The 17274-nt window shown below is 36.0% G+C and overlaps 1 protein-coding gene across 29 annotated transcripts in view; it reads right to left on the bottom strand.

The window, feature by feature from the left end:
* Positions 1 to 17274, bottom strand: part of LOC141576968 (uncharacterized) — a 153502-nt gene that overhangs the window by 34212 nt on the left and 102016 nt on the right. For 23 of the 29 annotated variants that reach the window (XR_012505403.1, XR_012505397.1, XR_012505385.1 and 20 more), the window contains 2 exons: positions 16548 to 16620; positions 14527 to 15172 (listed from right to left, as the gene is read on the bottom strand). The gene's annotated coding sequence lies outside the window, so the exon portion shown is untranslated. Of the gene's footprint in view, positions 1 to 7229; positions 7326 to 14526; positions 15173 to 16547; positions 16621 to 17274 lie in introns of all 29 variants that reach the window. The other 6 variants (XR_012505381.1, XR_012505378.1, XR_012505387.1 and 3 more) reach the window with 1 other exon arrangement.

Below are 17274 nucleotides of genomic sequence, written 5' to 3'. Positions count from 1 at the left end.
ATAAGCAGCTCATATGACTCAATAAGAAAAAAAAAAAAACAACCCAATCCAAAAATGGGCAGAAGACCTAAACAAGCAATTCTCCAAGGAAGACATACAAATGATCAAAAAGCACATGAAAAAATGCTCAATATCACTAATTATCAAAGAAATGCAAATCAAAACTGTATTGAGGTATCACCTCACATCAGTCAGAATGGCCGTCATTCAAAAATCCACAAATGACAAATGCTGGAGGCTGTGGAGATAGGGGAACCTTCCTACACTGCTGGAGGGAATGCAGTTTGGTGCAGCCACTATGGAAAACAGTGTGGAGATTCCTCAAAAGACTTGGAATAGACTTACCATATGACCCAGGAATCCCACTCCTGCTCTTGTATCCAGAAGGAAATCTACTTCAGGATGACACCTGCACCCCAATGTTCATAGCAGCACTATTTACAATAGCCAAAGCATGGAAACAGCCTAAATGTCCATCAACATGGCACTTGATAAAGAAGTAGTGGTGTATTTATACAATGGAATACTACTCAGGCATAAAAACCGACAACATAATGCCATTTGCAGCAACATGGATGCTCCTGGAGAATGTCATTCTAAGTGAAGTAAGCCAGAAAGAGAAAGAAAAATAACATATGAGTTCGCTCATATGTGGAATCTAAAAAACAAAAACAAAAACAAACAAACAAACAAACAAACAAACAAAAAGAAAGCATAAATACAGGGCAGAAATAGACTCACAGACAGAGAATACAGACTTGTGTTTGCCAGGGGGGTGGAGGGTGGGAAGGGAGAGACTGGGATTTCAAAATTGTAGAATAGATAAACAAGATTACACTGTATAACACAGAGAAATATACACAAAATTTTATGATAACTCACAGAGAAAAAATGTGACAATGAGTGTGTATATGTCCATGAATGACTGAAAAATTGTGCTGAACACTGGAATTTGACACAACATTGTAAAATGATTATAAATCAGTAAAAAATGTTTAAAAAAAGGTTTACTCTAAATAGAAAAGAAGCAGAGGAGAAAGGCACAGATGTTGGAGTTGAAGGACAATTTTACCTCACCCTCTCCCACAAATACACCAAGACTTATATCCAGGAACCCACCCATCCAATCAGAAAAATTGCTGAACTTTGACAGAACATTGCCTTCTTCAAATGACAAAATACTTTGCCAATTAAGTAGGAGAAATGGAAAAAAAGAAAAAAAGGAAGGGAAAGGAAAATAGTGGGGAACTGGTCCTGTAGGGAGAAAATGGCAAAAGAGAAATAGCTTTCATTTGCTGGGTCTCCTTCACTCCAAAGGAGAGGTCAGTGGGATGGAAGGGGAACTTCCAAGGCTTGGATCTGGATGGAATGGCTTTTGACCGACAGAACTAAGTTAAGTGGGCACAAAGGATCCCTGTAATCCCCAGGCATAGACATCAACCAGCAGGGTTGGGACAGGACAGGCTGCCTGAACCAGGAAAAGGACAGGGGCCAATTGTACTGAGGCAAGCTTGGGGGACATCAGTGAGATGTGTGTCATAGCTAGGGGGATATACAGATCAGAAAAGCCTGGGTCCCTCATAAAATACACACACACACACACACACACACACACACAAAGCAACATTGCAGGTGTGCCATAGGGAGAGGGGCACTGTAGCATTTGTCTCGGCAGACCCATGGCACCATTATTGGTGTATCCTTGTGAGAAGAGAGGCAGGGCTTAACAACAACTACCATATTCTCCAGTGTGCAGCTCCCAAGTGAAAGTGGGGTTCAAACCTGAAGCTATACCTACGTTTCGGCAACCTCATAGGTAAGAGTGAGATTTGTTTACAGCCCCAGGCAGAGGGAAACTTTCTGCAAAGGTGAATCTGTGGACTTGTGCTTCTAATACAATTGAATAAGAAACAGAGATTTGGCACAGAGCAGGGGCAAGGGCTAGTGAGGCCATTTTCACTGAGCCAGGGACATGACTGGTGGGCCTCTAGAACCAGTGAGTGGAACTCAGGCAGCAGGGTGAGGATAGGGTCGGTGACAACAACAGAACAAAAAGAAGGTCCCACTAAATAGCCAGGGCATGCTCTTGCCACCAGAACACTGGCCACATCCCCAACGAAAGTAATAACAGGCAAAAGGGAAGGAAGGAAGACTTGGCAACTACTCGTAAGTAAGAAAGAACTCTCAACAAAATTATAAGGGCACACAGTCTATAGAGAAATATATCCATATTTTCTTTAATTTTTATTTTTTAATATTTTATTCATTAATTAACAAAATTTTTCTTTAAAATATTTTTATTAATTTTTAAAATTGATTTCAATTTGATTTTTATTTGTTTTGTTCTGTTATTGATTATACACTGTTTTCATTTTTTTATTTTACATTTCTTTTTTATAGTTTTATTTCTGCATCCACTTCACATAAATAAATGAATAAATAAAACCTTTCAGGACCAGAGTAGATAACTGATACTTCATAATCCATAGTGCCAGAGAAAGATAAGCAAGATAAAGAAGCAAAGAATCACTCCCAATTAAAAGAACAAGAGAAATTCCCTGAAAGAATAATCAATAAAACAGGCTTTGATAGTCTACTACATCATTATTTCAAAAAGTGACTGATCACAGTACAGAAGGAACTAAAACAAATTGTACATAGAGACAGAAAATATGTCAAAAAAAGAAATTAACACTATAAAGAGGAGCCACATAAAATTGGAAAACCCATTTATTGAAATGAGAGCTAGTGGGCTAGATAATGCAGAGGAACAAATAAGTGACTTAGAAGACCGGAAAACAAAATTACCCAATCAGAACAGCAGAGAGAGAGAGAAATAAAACAATGAAAACAATATAAGTGACATATGGTATAATATAAATTGTGTCAATTTATGCATAATTGGGGTCCCAGAAGAAGAAGAATGAGCAAAAGGGATTGAAAAGGCATTTAAAGAAAAAATAACTGAAAACTCCCCAAACCTAAAGAAGCAATCAGATATCCAAGTACAGGAAGCCCAGAGGGTCCAAAACAAGAAGAAACCAAACATAAACACACCAAGACATACTATAATCAGGATGGCCAGATTTCTACTGAAAGGAAAAAAAAAAAACATAATTGGAATGGTGATAACTACAATGAATAACAACAGGATAAACATGAAATTGTAAGAGAGACGTCGAAATCATTAAGAGTGGGAGAAAGAAGCAAGAAAATTAAGAGTATTTTACTTTTCTTTTTCTGTTTCTTTTTGTTTTTGGCAGGATGGTTTGAACTTATTTCACTATCTGTTTAAAACAAACAGATATAGTAATGGGTTAGTATATGTAAAAACCAGATTAACCACATGACAAAAACTAACAATGGAGACACACACAAAATAAAACAGAGATAATACAAGGAAAATTATCAAACCACAAAAAGAAAAAGAAAGAAACAAAGAAGAAATACCAAATCAACTGCAAAACTAAGTTCAAAATGGCAATAAATACAAGTCTATCAATTCTTACTTTATAATGTCAATGGACTAAATGCTCCAATCAAAAGGCAGAGTGGTATACTGGAAAATAAAACAAGAACATACAATATGCTGTATACAAGAGACACACTTTAGGGAGAAGAAGAGACATACATTGAGAATGAGAGGATTGAAGATGATATTCCATGCAAATGAAAAAAAAAAAAACAAAGTAGGAGTAGCAATACTGATTACAGACAAAATAACTTAAAAACTAAAGACATAAATAAAGATAAACAGGGCACTATATAATGATTGAAGACAAAATGCAAGATGAGGATAATATACATGTTAACATATAAGAACAAAACATAGGAGAACCTAAATACATAAAGTGAATACTAACAAATATAAAGAGAGAAATCTATGGGAACACAATCATAGTAGGAGATTTTAACACCCCATTCACATCACTTGACAGGTTTTCCTGACAGAAAGATAAAGGCAAAACAGCAACTAAATGATGCAATAGAACAATTAGACTTGGTTGATATTTTCAGAATATTATATCCCCCAAAATTACAATATACATCCTTTCCAGTGCACATGGAACACTTTCTAGGATGGATCATGCTCTTGGGCACAAAAGAAGACTCAACAATTTTAAGAAGATAGTAATTATTTTAAGCATTTATTTCTGAACTCAATTCCGTGAAACTAGAAATCAACTACAGCAAAACATAGGAGAAAAAAATGACAGCATGATGATTAAACAACATGATACTAAGAAACCAATAGGTCAGTGTTAAATTCAAAGAAGAAATTAAAAATTACTTGGAGACAAATGACAAAAATCACAACCACACAAATTCTATGGGATGTAGCAAAAGCAGTCCTAAGAAGAAAGTTCATTGCAATAAAGGCCTTCCTCAAAAAAGATAAACAATCTGAAATAAGCAACCTAACCAACCAACTAAAAGAATTAGAAAAAGAAGAGCAAACAAAACCTAAACTCAGCAGAAGGAAGAAAACAATAAAGATCAGGGAGGAAATAAATAAAATAGAGATTTAAAAAAACAATAGAAAAAGTCAATCAAACGAAGAGATGGTTTTTTGAAAGAGTAAATAAAACTGACAAACCTCAGGCTTAGCTCACAAAGAAGAGAAAAAACAGAGCACAAATAATCAAAATAAGAAAGGAAAATGGAGAAATTACAACCAATACCACAGAAGTTCAAAATATCATATGAGAATACTGTGAACAACTTTATGGAAAATAAATGAATAACCTTGAAGAAATGGACAAGTTTCTGGAAATATACAGTCCACAAAGACTGAATCAAGAAGAAATTGAACACTAGGACAAACTGATCACTAGAAATGAAATTGAATAAGTATTAAAAAAAAACAGAGTATTTAGATAATCTCAGAATATTTACATAATCTCAAATTAATAGATGCTAAAAACAGTGGGTGAAATTTTGATGAAGAACAGAATATTTACATAATCTCAAGTTACTGGTTAGTCACAAAGGGAAAAAAGAACTTTATAGGGAAGAAAACTAATAGACACCACCTAATGAAGTGATGAACTTAGCATCACCCATAAATGGAAAAACTGACATCTTGTGCCATCTAAAATAACACCTTGGGAGGAACATAGCATCACTGATACCTGTTGTGCTCCTGCTAAGAATACATGACATGGAACTATTCATGAGGCAATATCAGAAAAATATAAAATGGACACTGTAAAATTAATGACATATGTTCTTCAAAAATCATAAGATCATGAAAGAAAAGAAATGCTGAATATTGTTCCATACTAAAGGAGAATAAAAGTACAAATCAAATGAATACTATTTTTCAATATCTGAGCACAGATATTAGATATTATAGATATAATATTAGACATTATAACTCTTATACGAACAAAAAATCATGATTAAAATTTTAAAGGAAGATATGCAAATGTCTCATCCAATAGAAAATAATAAGAGAGAACTTACTTTAAAAAAAAGGAATGGAAAACCTGAAGTTGAAAAGTATAACTGAATTTAAAAACTTGCCAGAGAAATGATAATGCCAAGAGAATGACAGAGAAGACACTTACTTGGAGAAAATATTTTCAAAAGGCACATCTGATAAAGGACTGTTATCTTCAATATACACAAAACACTTAAAACTCAACAGTGAAACAAAAATACCTGATTAAATGTAGTCAAAAGTCATTAACAGACATCTCACCAAAGAAAATACACAGAAGGCAAATAAGCATATCAAAAAATGTTCCACATCTTATGTCATTAGGCAAATGGAAACAAACATATCTGAACACCCCAAATTCAGGACACTGACAACACCAAACCCTGGTGAGTATGTGGATCTATAGCACTTCTTATTCACTGCTGATGGGGATGCACGATGGTAGGGAATCTGTGGAAGACAGTTTGGCATCTTCTTAAAAAGCTAAACACTCATGCACAATATAATCCAGCAGTTGCACTCCTTGGTATTTACCCGAAGGAGTTGAAAATTTATGTCCACACAAAAAACCATATATAGATGTTTAGAGCAGCTTTATCCATCATATCCAAATCTTGGAAGCAACCAAGATGCTCTTCATTAGGTAATGTGTAAATAAACTGTGGTACAGCTGGACAATAGAATAATATTCTATCCTAAAAACAAATGAGCCATCAAGGTATGAAAAGACATGGAAGAAATTTGAATGCCTTTTTTTTTTTTTTAATGCCTATTAGTATGTGAAAGAAGCCAATCAGAAAAGGCTACATATTGTATGATTTCAACTATGTGACATCCTAGAAAAGGCAAAACCATATGGACAGTAAAAAGATTGGTGGTTGCCAGCGATTTTGGGTAGGAGAGCTGAATAGACAAGCAATGAAGATTTTGAAGCTGGTGAAAATACTCCATTTGATACTATAATAACGGATGTATGTCATTACACATTTGTCCAAATCCACAGAATACACAACAAGAGTGAAACTAAATAAAAACCATGAGCTTCAGGAGATAAAGATGTGTCATTATTTGTTCATCAACAGTAACAGATAGAAACGTCCCCCACCAAAGTGGCCTAATAGGGAAGGCTGTGCAAGTATGGGGACAGAGCATATGGGCAGTCTCTGTACCTTCCTCTCAGTTTTGATGTGAACATTAAACTGGAAAACATCTTGGAAAACATCTATTTAAAGTTTTACTAGTCATAACCACAGAGAATCTATGCTTTGCAGGAAAAGCAGTCCTAGGATGGAAGCTTATAATAATACAGGACTTCCTCAAAAAAGAAGAACAATCTCAAATAAACATTCTAACCTACTAGCTAAAAGAATTAGAAAAACCAAGAGCAAACAAAAGCAAGTCAGCAGAAGAAAGAAAATAAGAAAGATCACATAGGAAATAACTAAAGATTAAAAAACAATGGAAAAAATCAATCAAACCAAGAGCTGGTTTTCTGAAAGAGTAAACAAAATTGACACATCTCTGGCCAAGCTCATGAAGAAGAGAAAAGAGAGCAGAAATAAACAAAATAAGAAAGGAAAATGGAGAAATTACAAACAATACCACAAAATACAAAATGTCATATGAGAATACTATGAACAACTATAAGGACACAAAATAGATAACCTAGAAGAAATGGACAATTTTCTGGAAACATAGAGTCCACCAAGACTGAATGAAGAAGAAATTGACCACTTGAACAAACCAATCAGGAGAAATCAAATTGAATTAGAAATAAAAGGCTTACCTAGAAACAAAAGTCCAGGACCAGAAGGCTTCACTGAGGAATTCGACCAAACATACAAAGAACTCATAACAGTCCTTCTCGAACTCTTCCAGTAGACTGAAAAAGAAGAGTACCCCCAAACTCATTCTATGAAGCCACCATTATCCTGATACCAAAAACAAAGGTACTACAAAAAAACAAAATTACATACTAATATCACTGGTGATCATAGATGCAAAACTCCTCAACAAAATATTAGCAGAGTCCAACAGCACATAAAAGAGATCATACACCATGATCAATTTGGATTCATCCCAGGAACACAAGGATGATGCACCATACATGAATCAATCAATGTAATGCATCACAACAAGAGAGAAAAAAAAAAAACACAGACACACACAATCATCTCAATAGATGCAGAAAAAGCATTTGATAAAATTCCACAGTAATTTATGATAAAACACATTACCAAAGTGGTTATAGAAGGAACAAATCTCAACATAATAAAAGCTTTTTTTAACTTTTAAAAATTGAGTTATAGTCATTTTACAATGTTGTGTCACATTCCAGTGTAGAGCACAATTTTTCAGTTATACATGAACATACATATATTCATTGTCACATTGTTTTTTGCTGTGAGCTTCCACAAGATCTTGTATATATTTCCCTGTGCTATACAGTATAATCTTCATAAAGGACAAGGTTGTCACTCTCACCACTTGTATTCAATATAGTCTTGGAAGCCCTAGCCACAGCAATCAGGTAAGAAAAGAGAAATAAAAGGGATCCAAATAGGAAGAGGAAGAGGTAAAATTGTGACTATATGCAGATGACATGATACTGTATACAGAAAAATTTTAAAGTTTCACACAAAACTAAAACTAATAAAAGAATTTGGCAAGGGAGCAGATACAAGGTTTATGCACAAGAATTGGTTGCATTTCTTTATACTAATAATGAATCATCAGGAAAAGTATGTAAAGAAACACTCCCTTTTAAAATAGCACCCAAAGTAATAAAATATCTAATAATAAATTTAATCAAGGTGGTGAAAGTGTTATAAATGAAAAACAATGAAACTTTGATTAAGGAGATTAAAGAAAACCTGAAAAAATGGAAAGATATCCCATGCACCTGCCCAAGGCAATTTACAGATTTAATGCAACCTGTATTAAAATTCCTAGGACATGCTGCACAGAAATAAAACAAACCATATTAAATTTTATATGGTATCACAAAAGACACAAAATTGCCAAGGCATTGCTGAAGAAAAAGACTAAGGCTGGGGAAATAATCCTCCCAGATTTCAGAAAATACTACAAGCTACAATAATCAAAACAGCATAGTATTAGTACAAAAATAGAAATACGGATCAATGGAACAGGATAGAAATCCCAGAAATAAACCCAGAAAATTTTGGTCAATTAATCTTCAACAAAGGTGGCAAGAACATACAACAGAATAAACAGAGTCTCTTCAGCAAATGGTGTTGGAGAAACTGGAGAGTATCATATAAATCAATGACGTTAGAATACTCACTTACATGATACACAAAAATAAATGCAAAATGGATTAAAAACTAAAACATAAGACAAGACACAGTAAACTTCCTAGATGAAATCATAGGCAAATCATTATCTCACATACATCTCAACAATGTTCTACTAGGGCAGTCTACCAAAACAATAGAAATAAAAGTAAAACTAAGCAAGTGGGATATAATTAAACTTACGAGCTTTTGTACAGCAAAGGAAACCATAAACAAAACAAATCAGCAACCTATGGAATGGGAGAAAATATTTGCAAAAGATGAAACTGACAATGGCTTGATCTCCAGAATATATAAACAGCTCATATGACTTAATAAGAAAAACAAACAACCCAATCCCAAAATGAGCAGAAGACCTAAACAAGCAATTCTCCAATGAAGACATATAAATGCCCAATAGGCTCATGAAAAAATGCTTAATATCACTAATTATCAGAGAAATGTAAATCAAAACTACAATGAGATATTATCTCACACTAGTCATAATGGCCATCATTCAAAAGTCCACAAATGAAAAATGCTGGAGGGGGTGTGGAGAAAAGAGCACCCTAATACACTGTTGGTGTCAATGCAGTTTGGTGCAGCCATTGTGGAAAACAGTATAAAGATTCCTAAAAAGACAAAAAATACAAATAACTTATAATGCAGCAATCCCACTCCTGGACAATTATCCAAAGGGAACGCTAAATCAAAAATACGTCTACACATCCTAAAGCCAGCATAGTACTCAATGGTGAAAAACTCAAAATCTTCCCACTAAAATCTGGAACAAGACACCATTACCCACTATCACCACTCCTATTCAATGTAGTCTTGAAAGTCCTAGCCACAGCAATCAGGCAAGAGAGAGAAATAAAAGGGATCCAAATTGGAAAAGACGTAAAAGTGTTACTATATGCAGATGACATGATATTATATATAGAAAACCCAAAAACTACTAGAAATAATCACAGAATTCAGCAAGGTAGCAGGTTACAAGACTAGCATTGAAAAATAAATTTCATTTATTTACACTAATGATGAATCAACAGAAAAAGAATGTAAAGAATCAATCCCCTTTAAAATAGTCCCCAAAGTAATAAAATACTGAGGAGTAAATCTAACCAAGGAAGTGAAAGACTTTTACACAGAAAACTATAAAACACTGATGAAGGAAATTAAATAAGACTTTAAAAAAATGGAAAGATATCCCATGCTCCTGGATTGGAAGAATCAATATTGCTGAAATGGTCATATGCCCAAGGCAATCTACATATTTAAGGTGATCCCTATCAATTTACCCAGGACATATTTCACAGAAGTAGAACAAATCATAATAAAATTTACATAATCTTGTTTAATAAAAGCTATTTTTGACAAACCTACAGCTAGCACAATACTCAATGGTGAAAAATTGAAAACCTTCCCACAAATATCTGGATTGCACTTGGACCAAGAAAAAAATTAAGAAGGACATGATTAAAACAGCTGGTACAATTTGAATATGAACTGTGGCATACATAATAATACTGAATCAGTATTAAGTATCCTATTTTGATAAATATATTGTGATTGCATAAGAGAAAATCTATATCTTTAAAAATAGTCACTGAATTTGAGACATGATTTCTATAAATTATACTCAGATCATTCAGAAATAGATATGCCCAGGAGTGGATCATGTGGTAAGTCTATTTTCAGTTTTTTGAGACATCTCCATACTGTTTTCCATAATGGCTGCACCATGCATATGATCTAGCACTACCACTCCTGGGCATATATCCAGAGGGAACCCTAAACTGAAAAGATACATGCACCCCAATATCCATAGCAGCACAAAATACAATAGCCAAGACATGAAAACAACCTAAATGTCCATTGACATATGACACTATAAAGAAGCGGTGTTATATTTATACAATGGAATAGTATTCAGCCATAAAAAGAATAAAATCATAACATGGATGGATCTAGAGATCATCATTCTAAGTGAAGTAAGCCAGAAAGAGAAAGAAAATATATGGTATCACTTATATATGAAATCTAAAAAATGAAAGAAAAGGAAGACAATAATGAACTCATCTACAAAGTAGAAACAGACTCACAAGCATAGTAAATATTCTTATGGTTACTGGGTGAAAGCGAGTGGGAAGGGATAAATTTGTCAGTTTGTGATTTGCAAATGTGGGCCACAATATATAAAAACTGGATTAAAAAAACAATTTTTTTCTGTATAGCACAGGGATCTTTAACTCCTTCTGCTTCTTTTCCAATTTGGATCTCTTTTATTTCTTTTTCTTTCCTGAGTGCAGTGGCTAGGACTTCCAAGATTATGTTGAATAGAAATGGTGAGAGTGGACAACCTTGAATTTTCCCAGATTTTAGTAGGAAGGTTTTCAGCATTTCACCATTGAGTTCTATGCTGGCTATAAGTTTGTCATAAACAGCTTTTATTATGTTGAGATATGTTCCCTATAAGCCCATTTTGGTGAGAACTTTTATCATAAATTGGCATTGAATTTTATCAAATGCTTTTTCTGCATCTATTAAACTAAAAGAAGAAATTATATGGAACCACAAAAGACCTAGAATTGCCAAAGAATTACTGAAGAAAAAGAAAAGTGGCTGGAGGAAAAACTCTCCCAGACTTCAGACAATACTACAGAGCTACACTAATCAAGATAGCGTGGTATTGGTACAAAAACAGATATATGGAGCATTGGAACAGAATAGAGAGCCCTGAAATGAACCCACAAAATTTTGGTCTACTAATTTTCAACAAAAGAGGCAAGAATATTCAATGGAATCAAGAGAGTCTCTTCAGCAAATGGTGTTTGGAAAACTGGACAGCAGCACATAAAACAATAAAGCTAGAACTCTCCCTTACACCATACAGAAAAATAAACTCAAAATTAATCAAAGACTTAAACATAAGACATGATAAAATAAACCTCCTAGAGGAAAATGTAGGCAAAACATTATCTGATATACATCTGAAAAATATTCTCCTAGAAAAGTGAACCCAAGCAATAGAAATAAATGAAAGAATAAACAAATGGAACCTAATAAAATTTACAAGCTTCTGCACAGCAAAAGAAACCATAAGTAAAATAAAACGACAACCTAGGGAATGGGAAAAACATTTTTGCAAATGAAATTGAAAAATGCTTGATCTCCAGAATATATAAGCAGCTCAACAATTTAATAAAAATAAAAACAAACAAACCAATCCAAAATGGGCAGAAGACCCAAATAAGCAATTCTCCAAGGAAGGCATGCAAATGATCAATAGGTATATGAAAAAATGCTCAATATCACTAATTATCAGAGAAACGCAAATCAAAACTAAAATGAGGTATTACCTCAAACAAGTCAGAATGGCAATCATTCAAAAGTTCAAAAATGACAAACGCTGGAGAGGCTGTGGAGAAAAGGGAACCCTCCTACACTGCTGGAGAGAATGCAGTTTGGTGCAGCCACTGTGGAAAACAGCATGGAGATTCCTAAAAAATTAGGAATAGACCTAACATATGACCCAGGATAACACATCTGGACAAATATACAGAAGGAACCCTACTTCAAAATGAAACTTGCACCCCAATGTTCATAGCAGAATTATTTACAATAGCCAAGGCATTGAAAGAGCCTAAACGTCCATCAACAGATGACTGGATAAAGCAAATGTGGTATATTTATAAAATGGAATACTATTAAGACATAAAATCCGACAACATAATGCCATGTGAAGCAACATGGATGTTACTGCAGAATACCATTCTAAGTGGATTAAGCCAGAAAGAAAAAGAAAAATACCATATGAGATCACTCATATGTGGAAATATATATATATATTTATATATAAATAACAGAGACAGACACATAGACATAGAATACAAATTTCTGGACAAAGGGGAATGAGGGTGGGAAAGGACTGGGATATCCAAATGTAGAAAATATATCCAAGATTGTACTGTGTACAACACAGAAATATATACATGATTTTGTGCTGGCTGACAATGAAGAGTAGTGACAATGAATGTATATATGCCCATGCATAACAGAAAAACTGTGCTCTACACTGGAATATGAAACAAAATTACAAAATGATTAAGAATCAATAATAAGTTAAAAACAAAAAGAAATTTGATGGGTAAGATAATAGCACAGTGAAAGACAGGAATTGGCAGACTAGATAATGAAGAGGGACTTGAAAGTGTTTGAGAAGACACGAGAACACAAAACCGCCAGGAAAAGATGATATCGAAAATCAAGTGAAAACCAATAAAAACATTGCTGTTGAAACCTGGGAAAAGACAAAGGATGCAAGGCTAGGACATATAGGATTCCCAGATGAAAAAGAAAGATAATAAAAGAAAAAATAAAAAAGGTCAGAAAAGGTATTCAAAAAAAATCAGAGTGAAATTTGCTGAAAGCCAAGAAACAATCATCTATACAAAACCAGGAAGCACACATCATCCAAAGCAGACGAAATCATAATAGTCCTAGAAGTAGCAGTGTTGTCATTCAAATCATCAAAGCTCATGATCAAACCCAATGATTGTAAATGCACTTAGAGAATAACAACATAGTCATAACAGAACCTCCAGAGGGGTTTCAGCTGATATCTCGACAGAAACATTGCAGGACATGAAGCAGGGCAAAGACATAGACCAAAACCTGAATTAGAAAAAGCTGCAATCCAGGGTAGCCAACGCAACAAGGCCGAAATGTACAATAACGGCAGAGGTAAAGAACTTCACAGACTGGCAAAACTAAAAAGATTTCAGCAGTTGAAAACTTATCCTAAAAGAAAGATTGAGAATTCTACCCTGAATAGAAAACAAGAAAGATGATCTGGAAATAAGAAAACCATCATTGGAAAGGCAAGAAGTGCAATCAGTTGCAAAGAATAAACAAAAGGTGGGCAAAAGGGACGTCAAAATCCTAAAGATGGGAGTAGGAAGCAGGAAAACATAGGTGATTTTCAGCACTTTATTTGTGAATCAGCTTATATGATCCTCTGAAGCAAACGGAGAGATACATGGCATAATGTGTTTGCAAAACAAACAAAAAACAAACAAACAAACACCAGAAGCGTACGGTTGACTGACATATCTGAAGGAACCAAGATAATTCACAAGAAAATACTCAAGGTGATGTCAAGGATCATTCAGCAAGCATTGACACAGTATCGATGCTTGCATGTACACAACACACTTGTATTTAGAAAACAGATGCGTGCATTAATATTTATAAATATTGATTCATAAGAGAACATTGTAACCTAACCCAAATGCCTATTTTCAATAAAATGGATGCATAGTCCATGATATAGTCTTACAAGCCTTCCAACAGTTTGAATTAATGGCATATTCCACCCTACGAAGAGAATAAATGGCATATGCATAATACAAAGAAATTTAGCTCTGCAAAACTGTACTAAGAGCAAAAGAGACAGACAGTAAAGTGTACATTAGGATTTTTTTCATTTCATGGAAATTCAGCTCCCATGAAACAAATGGATCCGTGTTCTGAGAGTGTGGGTGTTTCAGCAGAAATGCAACAGACAGATATGCATTCTGGGTGAATGGATGTTATGCAAACATAAGATTCCTATAGTGGGTCTTTGGGTACTGTTAACTGTTAAAAAGGTTAAGGACGTGTGAATCCATAAACTTAACATGGACACACTTCCCTCCGTTTGTACTGTGTATAGAGAACTGCACAAAAGTAAAGAGGGAAGGAAATAAAGGACCATGGGATGCTAATAGAGAGAATTACACTTACCTTAGGAACCTCTCGTCTGATGAAGCTCCTCCCCCAACACAGACAAGATGCAGCAACCCCTGGGGAAGGCAGTTACCACTTAAAATCCAGGTGGAATGTAGGTTTGTCCCACGTGGCTTGTTGTGGCTGGTGGATCCAAGGTAACTGGGCAGAACACTGTGGTTGGATCACTGTCATGGAGGGGCTGCTGCCCTCTGTGAAACTTGGGTTATGTCTCCTTTTTAGGAAGCTGTGTATGTTCGAGATACTGCTGCTGCCCAATGGCCTGAGTTCATAGGTCAATTTCCAGAAACTGAAAGGGCAGACAGTGGAAGTTCTGCCTGTCTTCAGCTTACTGGTGAGGCTCTGAGGTACTTTCAGGCTTGCCCACTCCTGTAGAAGTTGACTTTATAGGAGGCACGAAGAGAAGTTGGCAGAAGAGCTGACTGCACGGATTGTGTAGAGATGCGAACACATTGATGAGAGTTGTTCTGCTACAATGGAGAATACTGGCATGGAGACTTCTGTACAGAATACCAGGCTCGAAAGACATCCATGAGACATATTGAGCCTCACTGATACTGGCAGAAATCTGTGGAGGGTCAACGTGCACTTGAGGAAAGTATTCAATTCACTGCTCCAAGAACAGGTCCAAGATTTCTGCCGTCTAAAACAGAAGAGATGTCAGATATGATGAAAGCCCTCCTGTTCTTTGAAGAGGTCATGAGAATCCACATGTCCCAAGGCACAATTACAAACCACACAGACCACCAAGCACCAAGCCCAGTAAGCCTTTTCCCAGGGTTGGGCCTAGTATCAAGCACTTGCTCTTCCCTCCCCCCAAGTCAGACATCCATTTCAAAGGATCAGCACCTGAGCTGCAATGAAGCCATTAGAAGCAGAGCAAGCCACTCCTAGATTCAGAGTTCCTCCACCTTCACATTCTGTGCACAAGAGTGAAATCCTCCATAGTCAATTACTCTCGACAATAACAGACTGGAATTCAATTCATAGCTCACACCATGAAATTATGACTTTCCCCTAGATTCAGCAAATCCTGGTGTTATGTCTTCTATGGAATGAAGGGAGTGTGGTAAGTGAATGGATTCTTTGACAAAGCTTGAATACGTAATAGGCCTCAGTATTTCAAGAGAGTACAGGTTACGATTTAAAGTCAGTTTTTGAAATGAACTGTAAAAGTCGCCATAAAGATGTAGGGACACATGTTTTGTGGATTGTCTTTTCCCTTCAGTCAAATCCCAAGTGCAGGGTATCATGGGGTGCAGTCTTGGATGGGTTAAATTGCTTTACAAAAAATGATCAGAAGATTAAACTTTCTCATCATTGATAGAAGTGCACCTGATTCTCCATAGACTAGCAAGGCTGCAGTAGTGTTCTCATAGCTATAATGCCTCTAGTTGTGATTGGAACCAAGCCTGCATGTAAATATGTTGTTTGGTTTTCCTTGTGTTTTCCTAGATAGAAATGGTACTTCTTGAAATGCCAACTTTGGCCAGTATGTGTCATTGGGAGGAAAGGTCACCACATGAACAAGGGAAATCTAGGGTGGGGGAAAGATCATTGCTCCAATACTTATTGCATGGTTCCTGCTGTTGATGAAGGCATCAACATTAAAGGGTTCGCCTGTCCCCTTCATCACTTTGGACTGCTATTTTACATTCTTTCTCTCTATTTTTTCTCGTAGAGCTGACAAATTGGCACCTGAAAATCACAACTCTGGTTTGTATCTATATTCAGTATGTTTTGAAAATTAACATTATTTTCATACAAATCCCAAAATATGTAAATCAATTCCATTAACTTTTGAAAGACTGCAACTGAGGTATCAACAAAATGGCAATACTGGAGTCTTCGGGTAAACCCTCCCAATATGGCTGTACAGATAAAAAAGCTAAGCAAGAATCATATGTCTGTGAGTTATGTCTGGAAAGTGATGATTTATCAATGTCCAGCTGGCAGAGTACCAGTGCAAACTTCCCTCACTCGCTGCCATGTAGAAAGCAAGATTAATATGGACTCACCCAGCCCTTGGCTCAGGACAGTTGCCGAACAGTGGTCTCTTTCTTCCAAACACAGAAAGAGGCCTCACAAAACCTGGAAGGAGGAGAAGGCAAAGTAGAGAATGGAAATCAGTGCAGGACCAGACATCTGGTGAAGGAGTAGCAAAGGTGAAACTCTGTTTTACTTGGATGCACACTCTCAAGCGGACAGGACAAATGGGATTGAATGCACGGCACTGAGTGTTAGAAGAGTGCACAGCAGATGCTTGGCTGACATAACTCAAAGAGATCATCACACAATAGCCCCACAATTGATTTCCAGACCAAGATCCGAGCTGCCAAATTTTAGCTAGCAGAGGCTGCACAAGATGAGGGACAGGGCTTTGGATGATGGCATACTTTGAGTGTCAGTGATCTTGAGGGTTTTGTGGTAATTGGTTGGTACTATCAAGAGAGCAAACCGGCCTGGAACCCCAATGGGAAAGCAAACACACTGGCGTGCAAGGTTGAGTTTATTGAAATGTCCCATGGACGCATCCACTGCATATGCAGGCCCAGGGACCAATTTGGCATTTTGCTAATCGCGTATGTGTGGTGCTCAATTAGAGCGATCATGCATGTGGTCTGAGTTTTCCTGGGGGCCATGTGGTTGAAATAAGAATCCAAGGCCATAGGATCTGCCACTTTCATAGGCAGGACTGGGATAAGGGTTTGGTACGTGGCAGAAGATGCAGGACAGCTCTGTGGT

This window comes from Camelus bactrianus, unplaced genomic scaffold (genome assembly GCF_048773025.1).
Source record: "Camelus bactrianus isolate YW-2024 breed Bactrian camel unplaced genomic scaffold, ASM4877302v1 HiC_scaffold_53, whole genome shotgun sequence".
In the NCBI taxonomy this organism is placed as follows: Eukaryota; Metazoa; Chordata; class Mammalia; order Artiodactyla; family Camelidae; genus Camelus; species Camelus bactrianus.
Note: the sequence above shows the minus strand (reverse complement) of the source record. Positions and strands in the feature narration are given on the sequence as shown.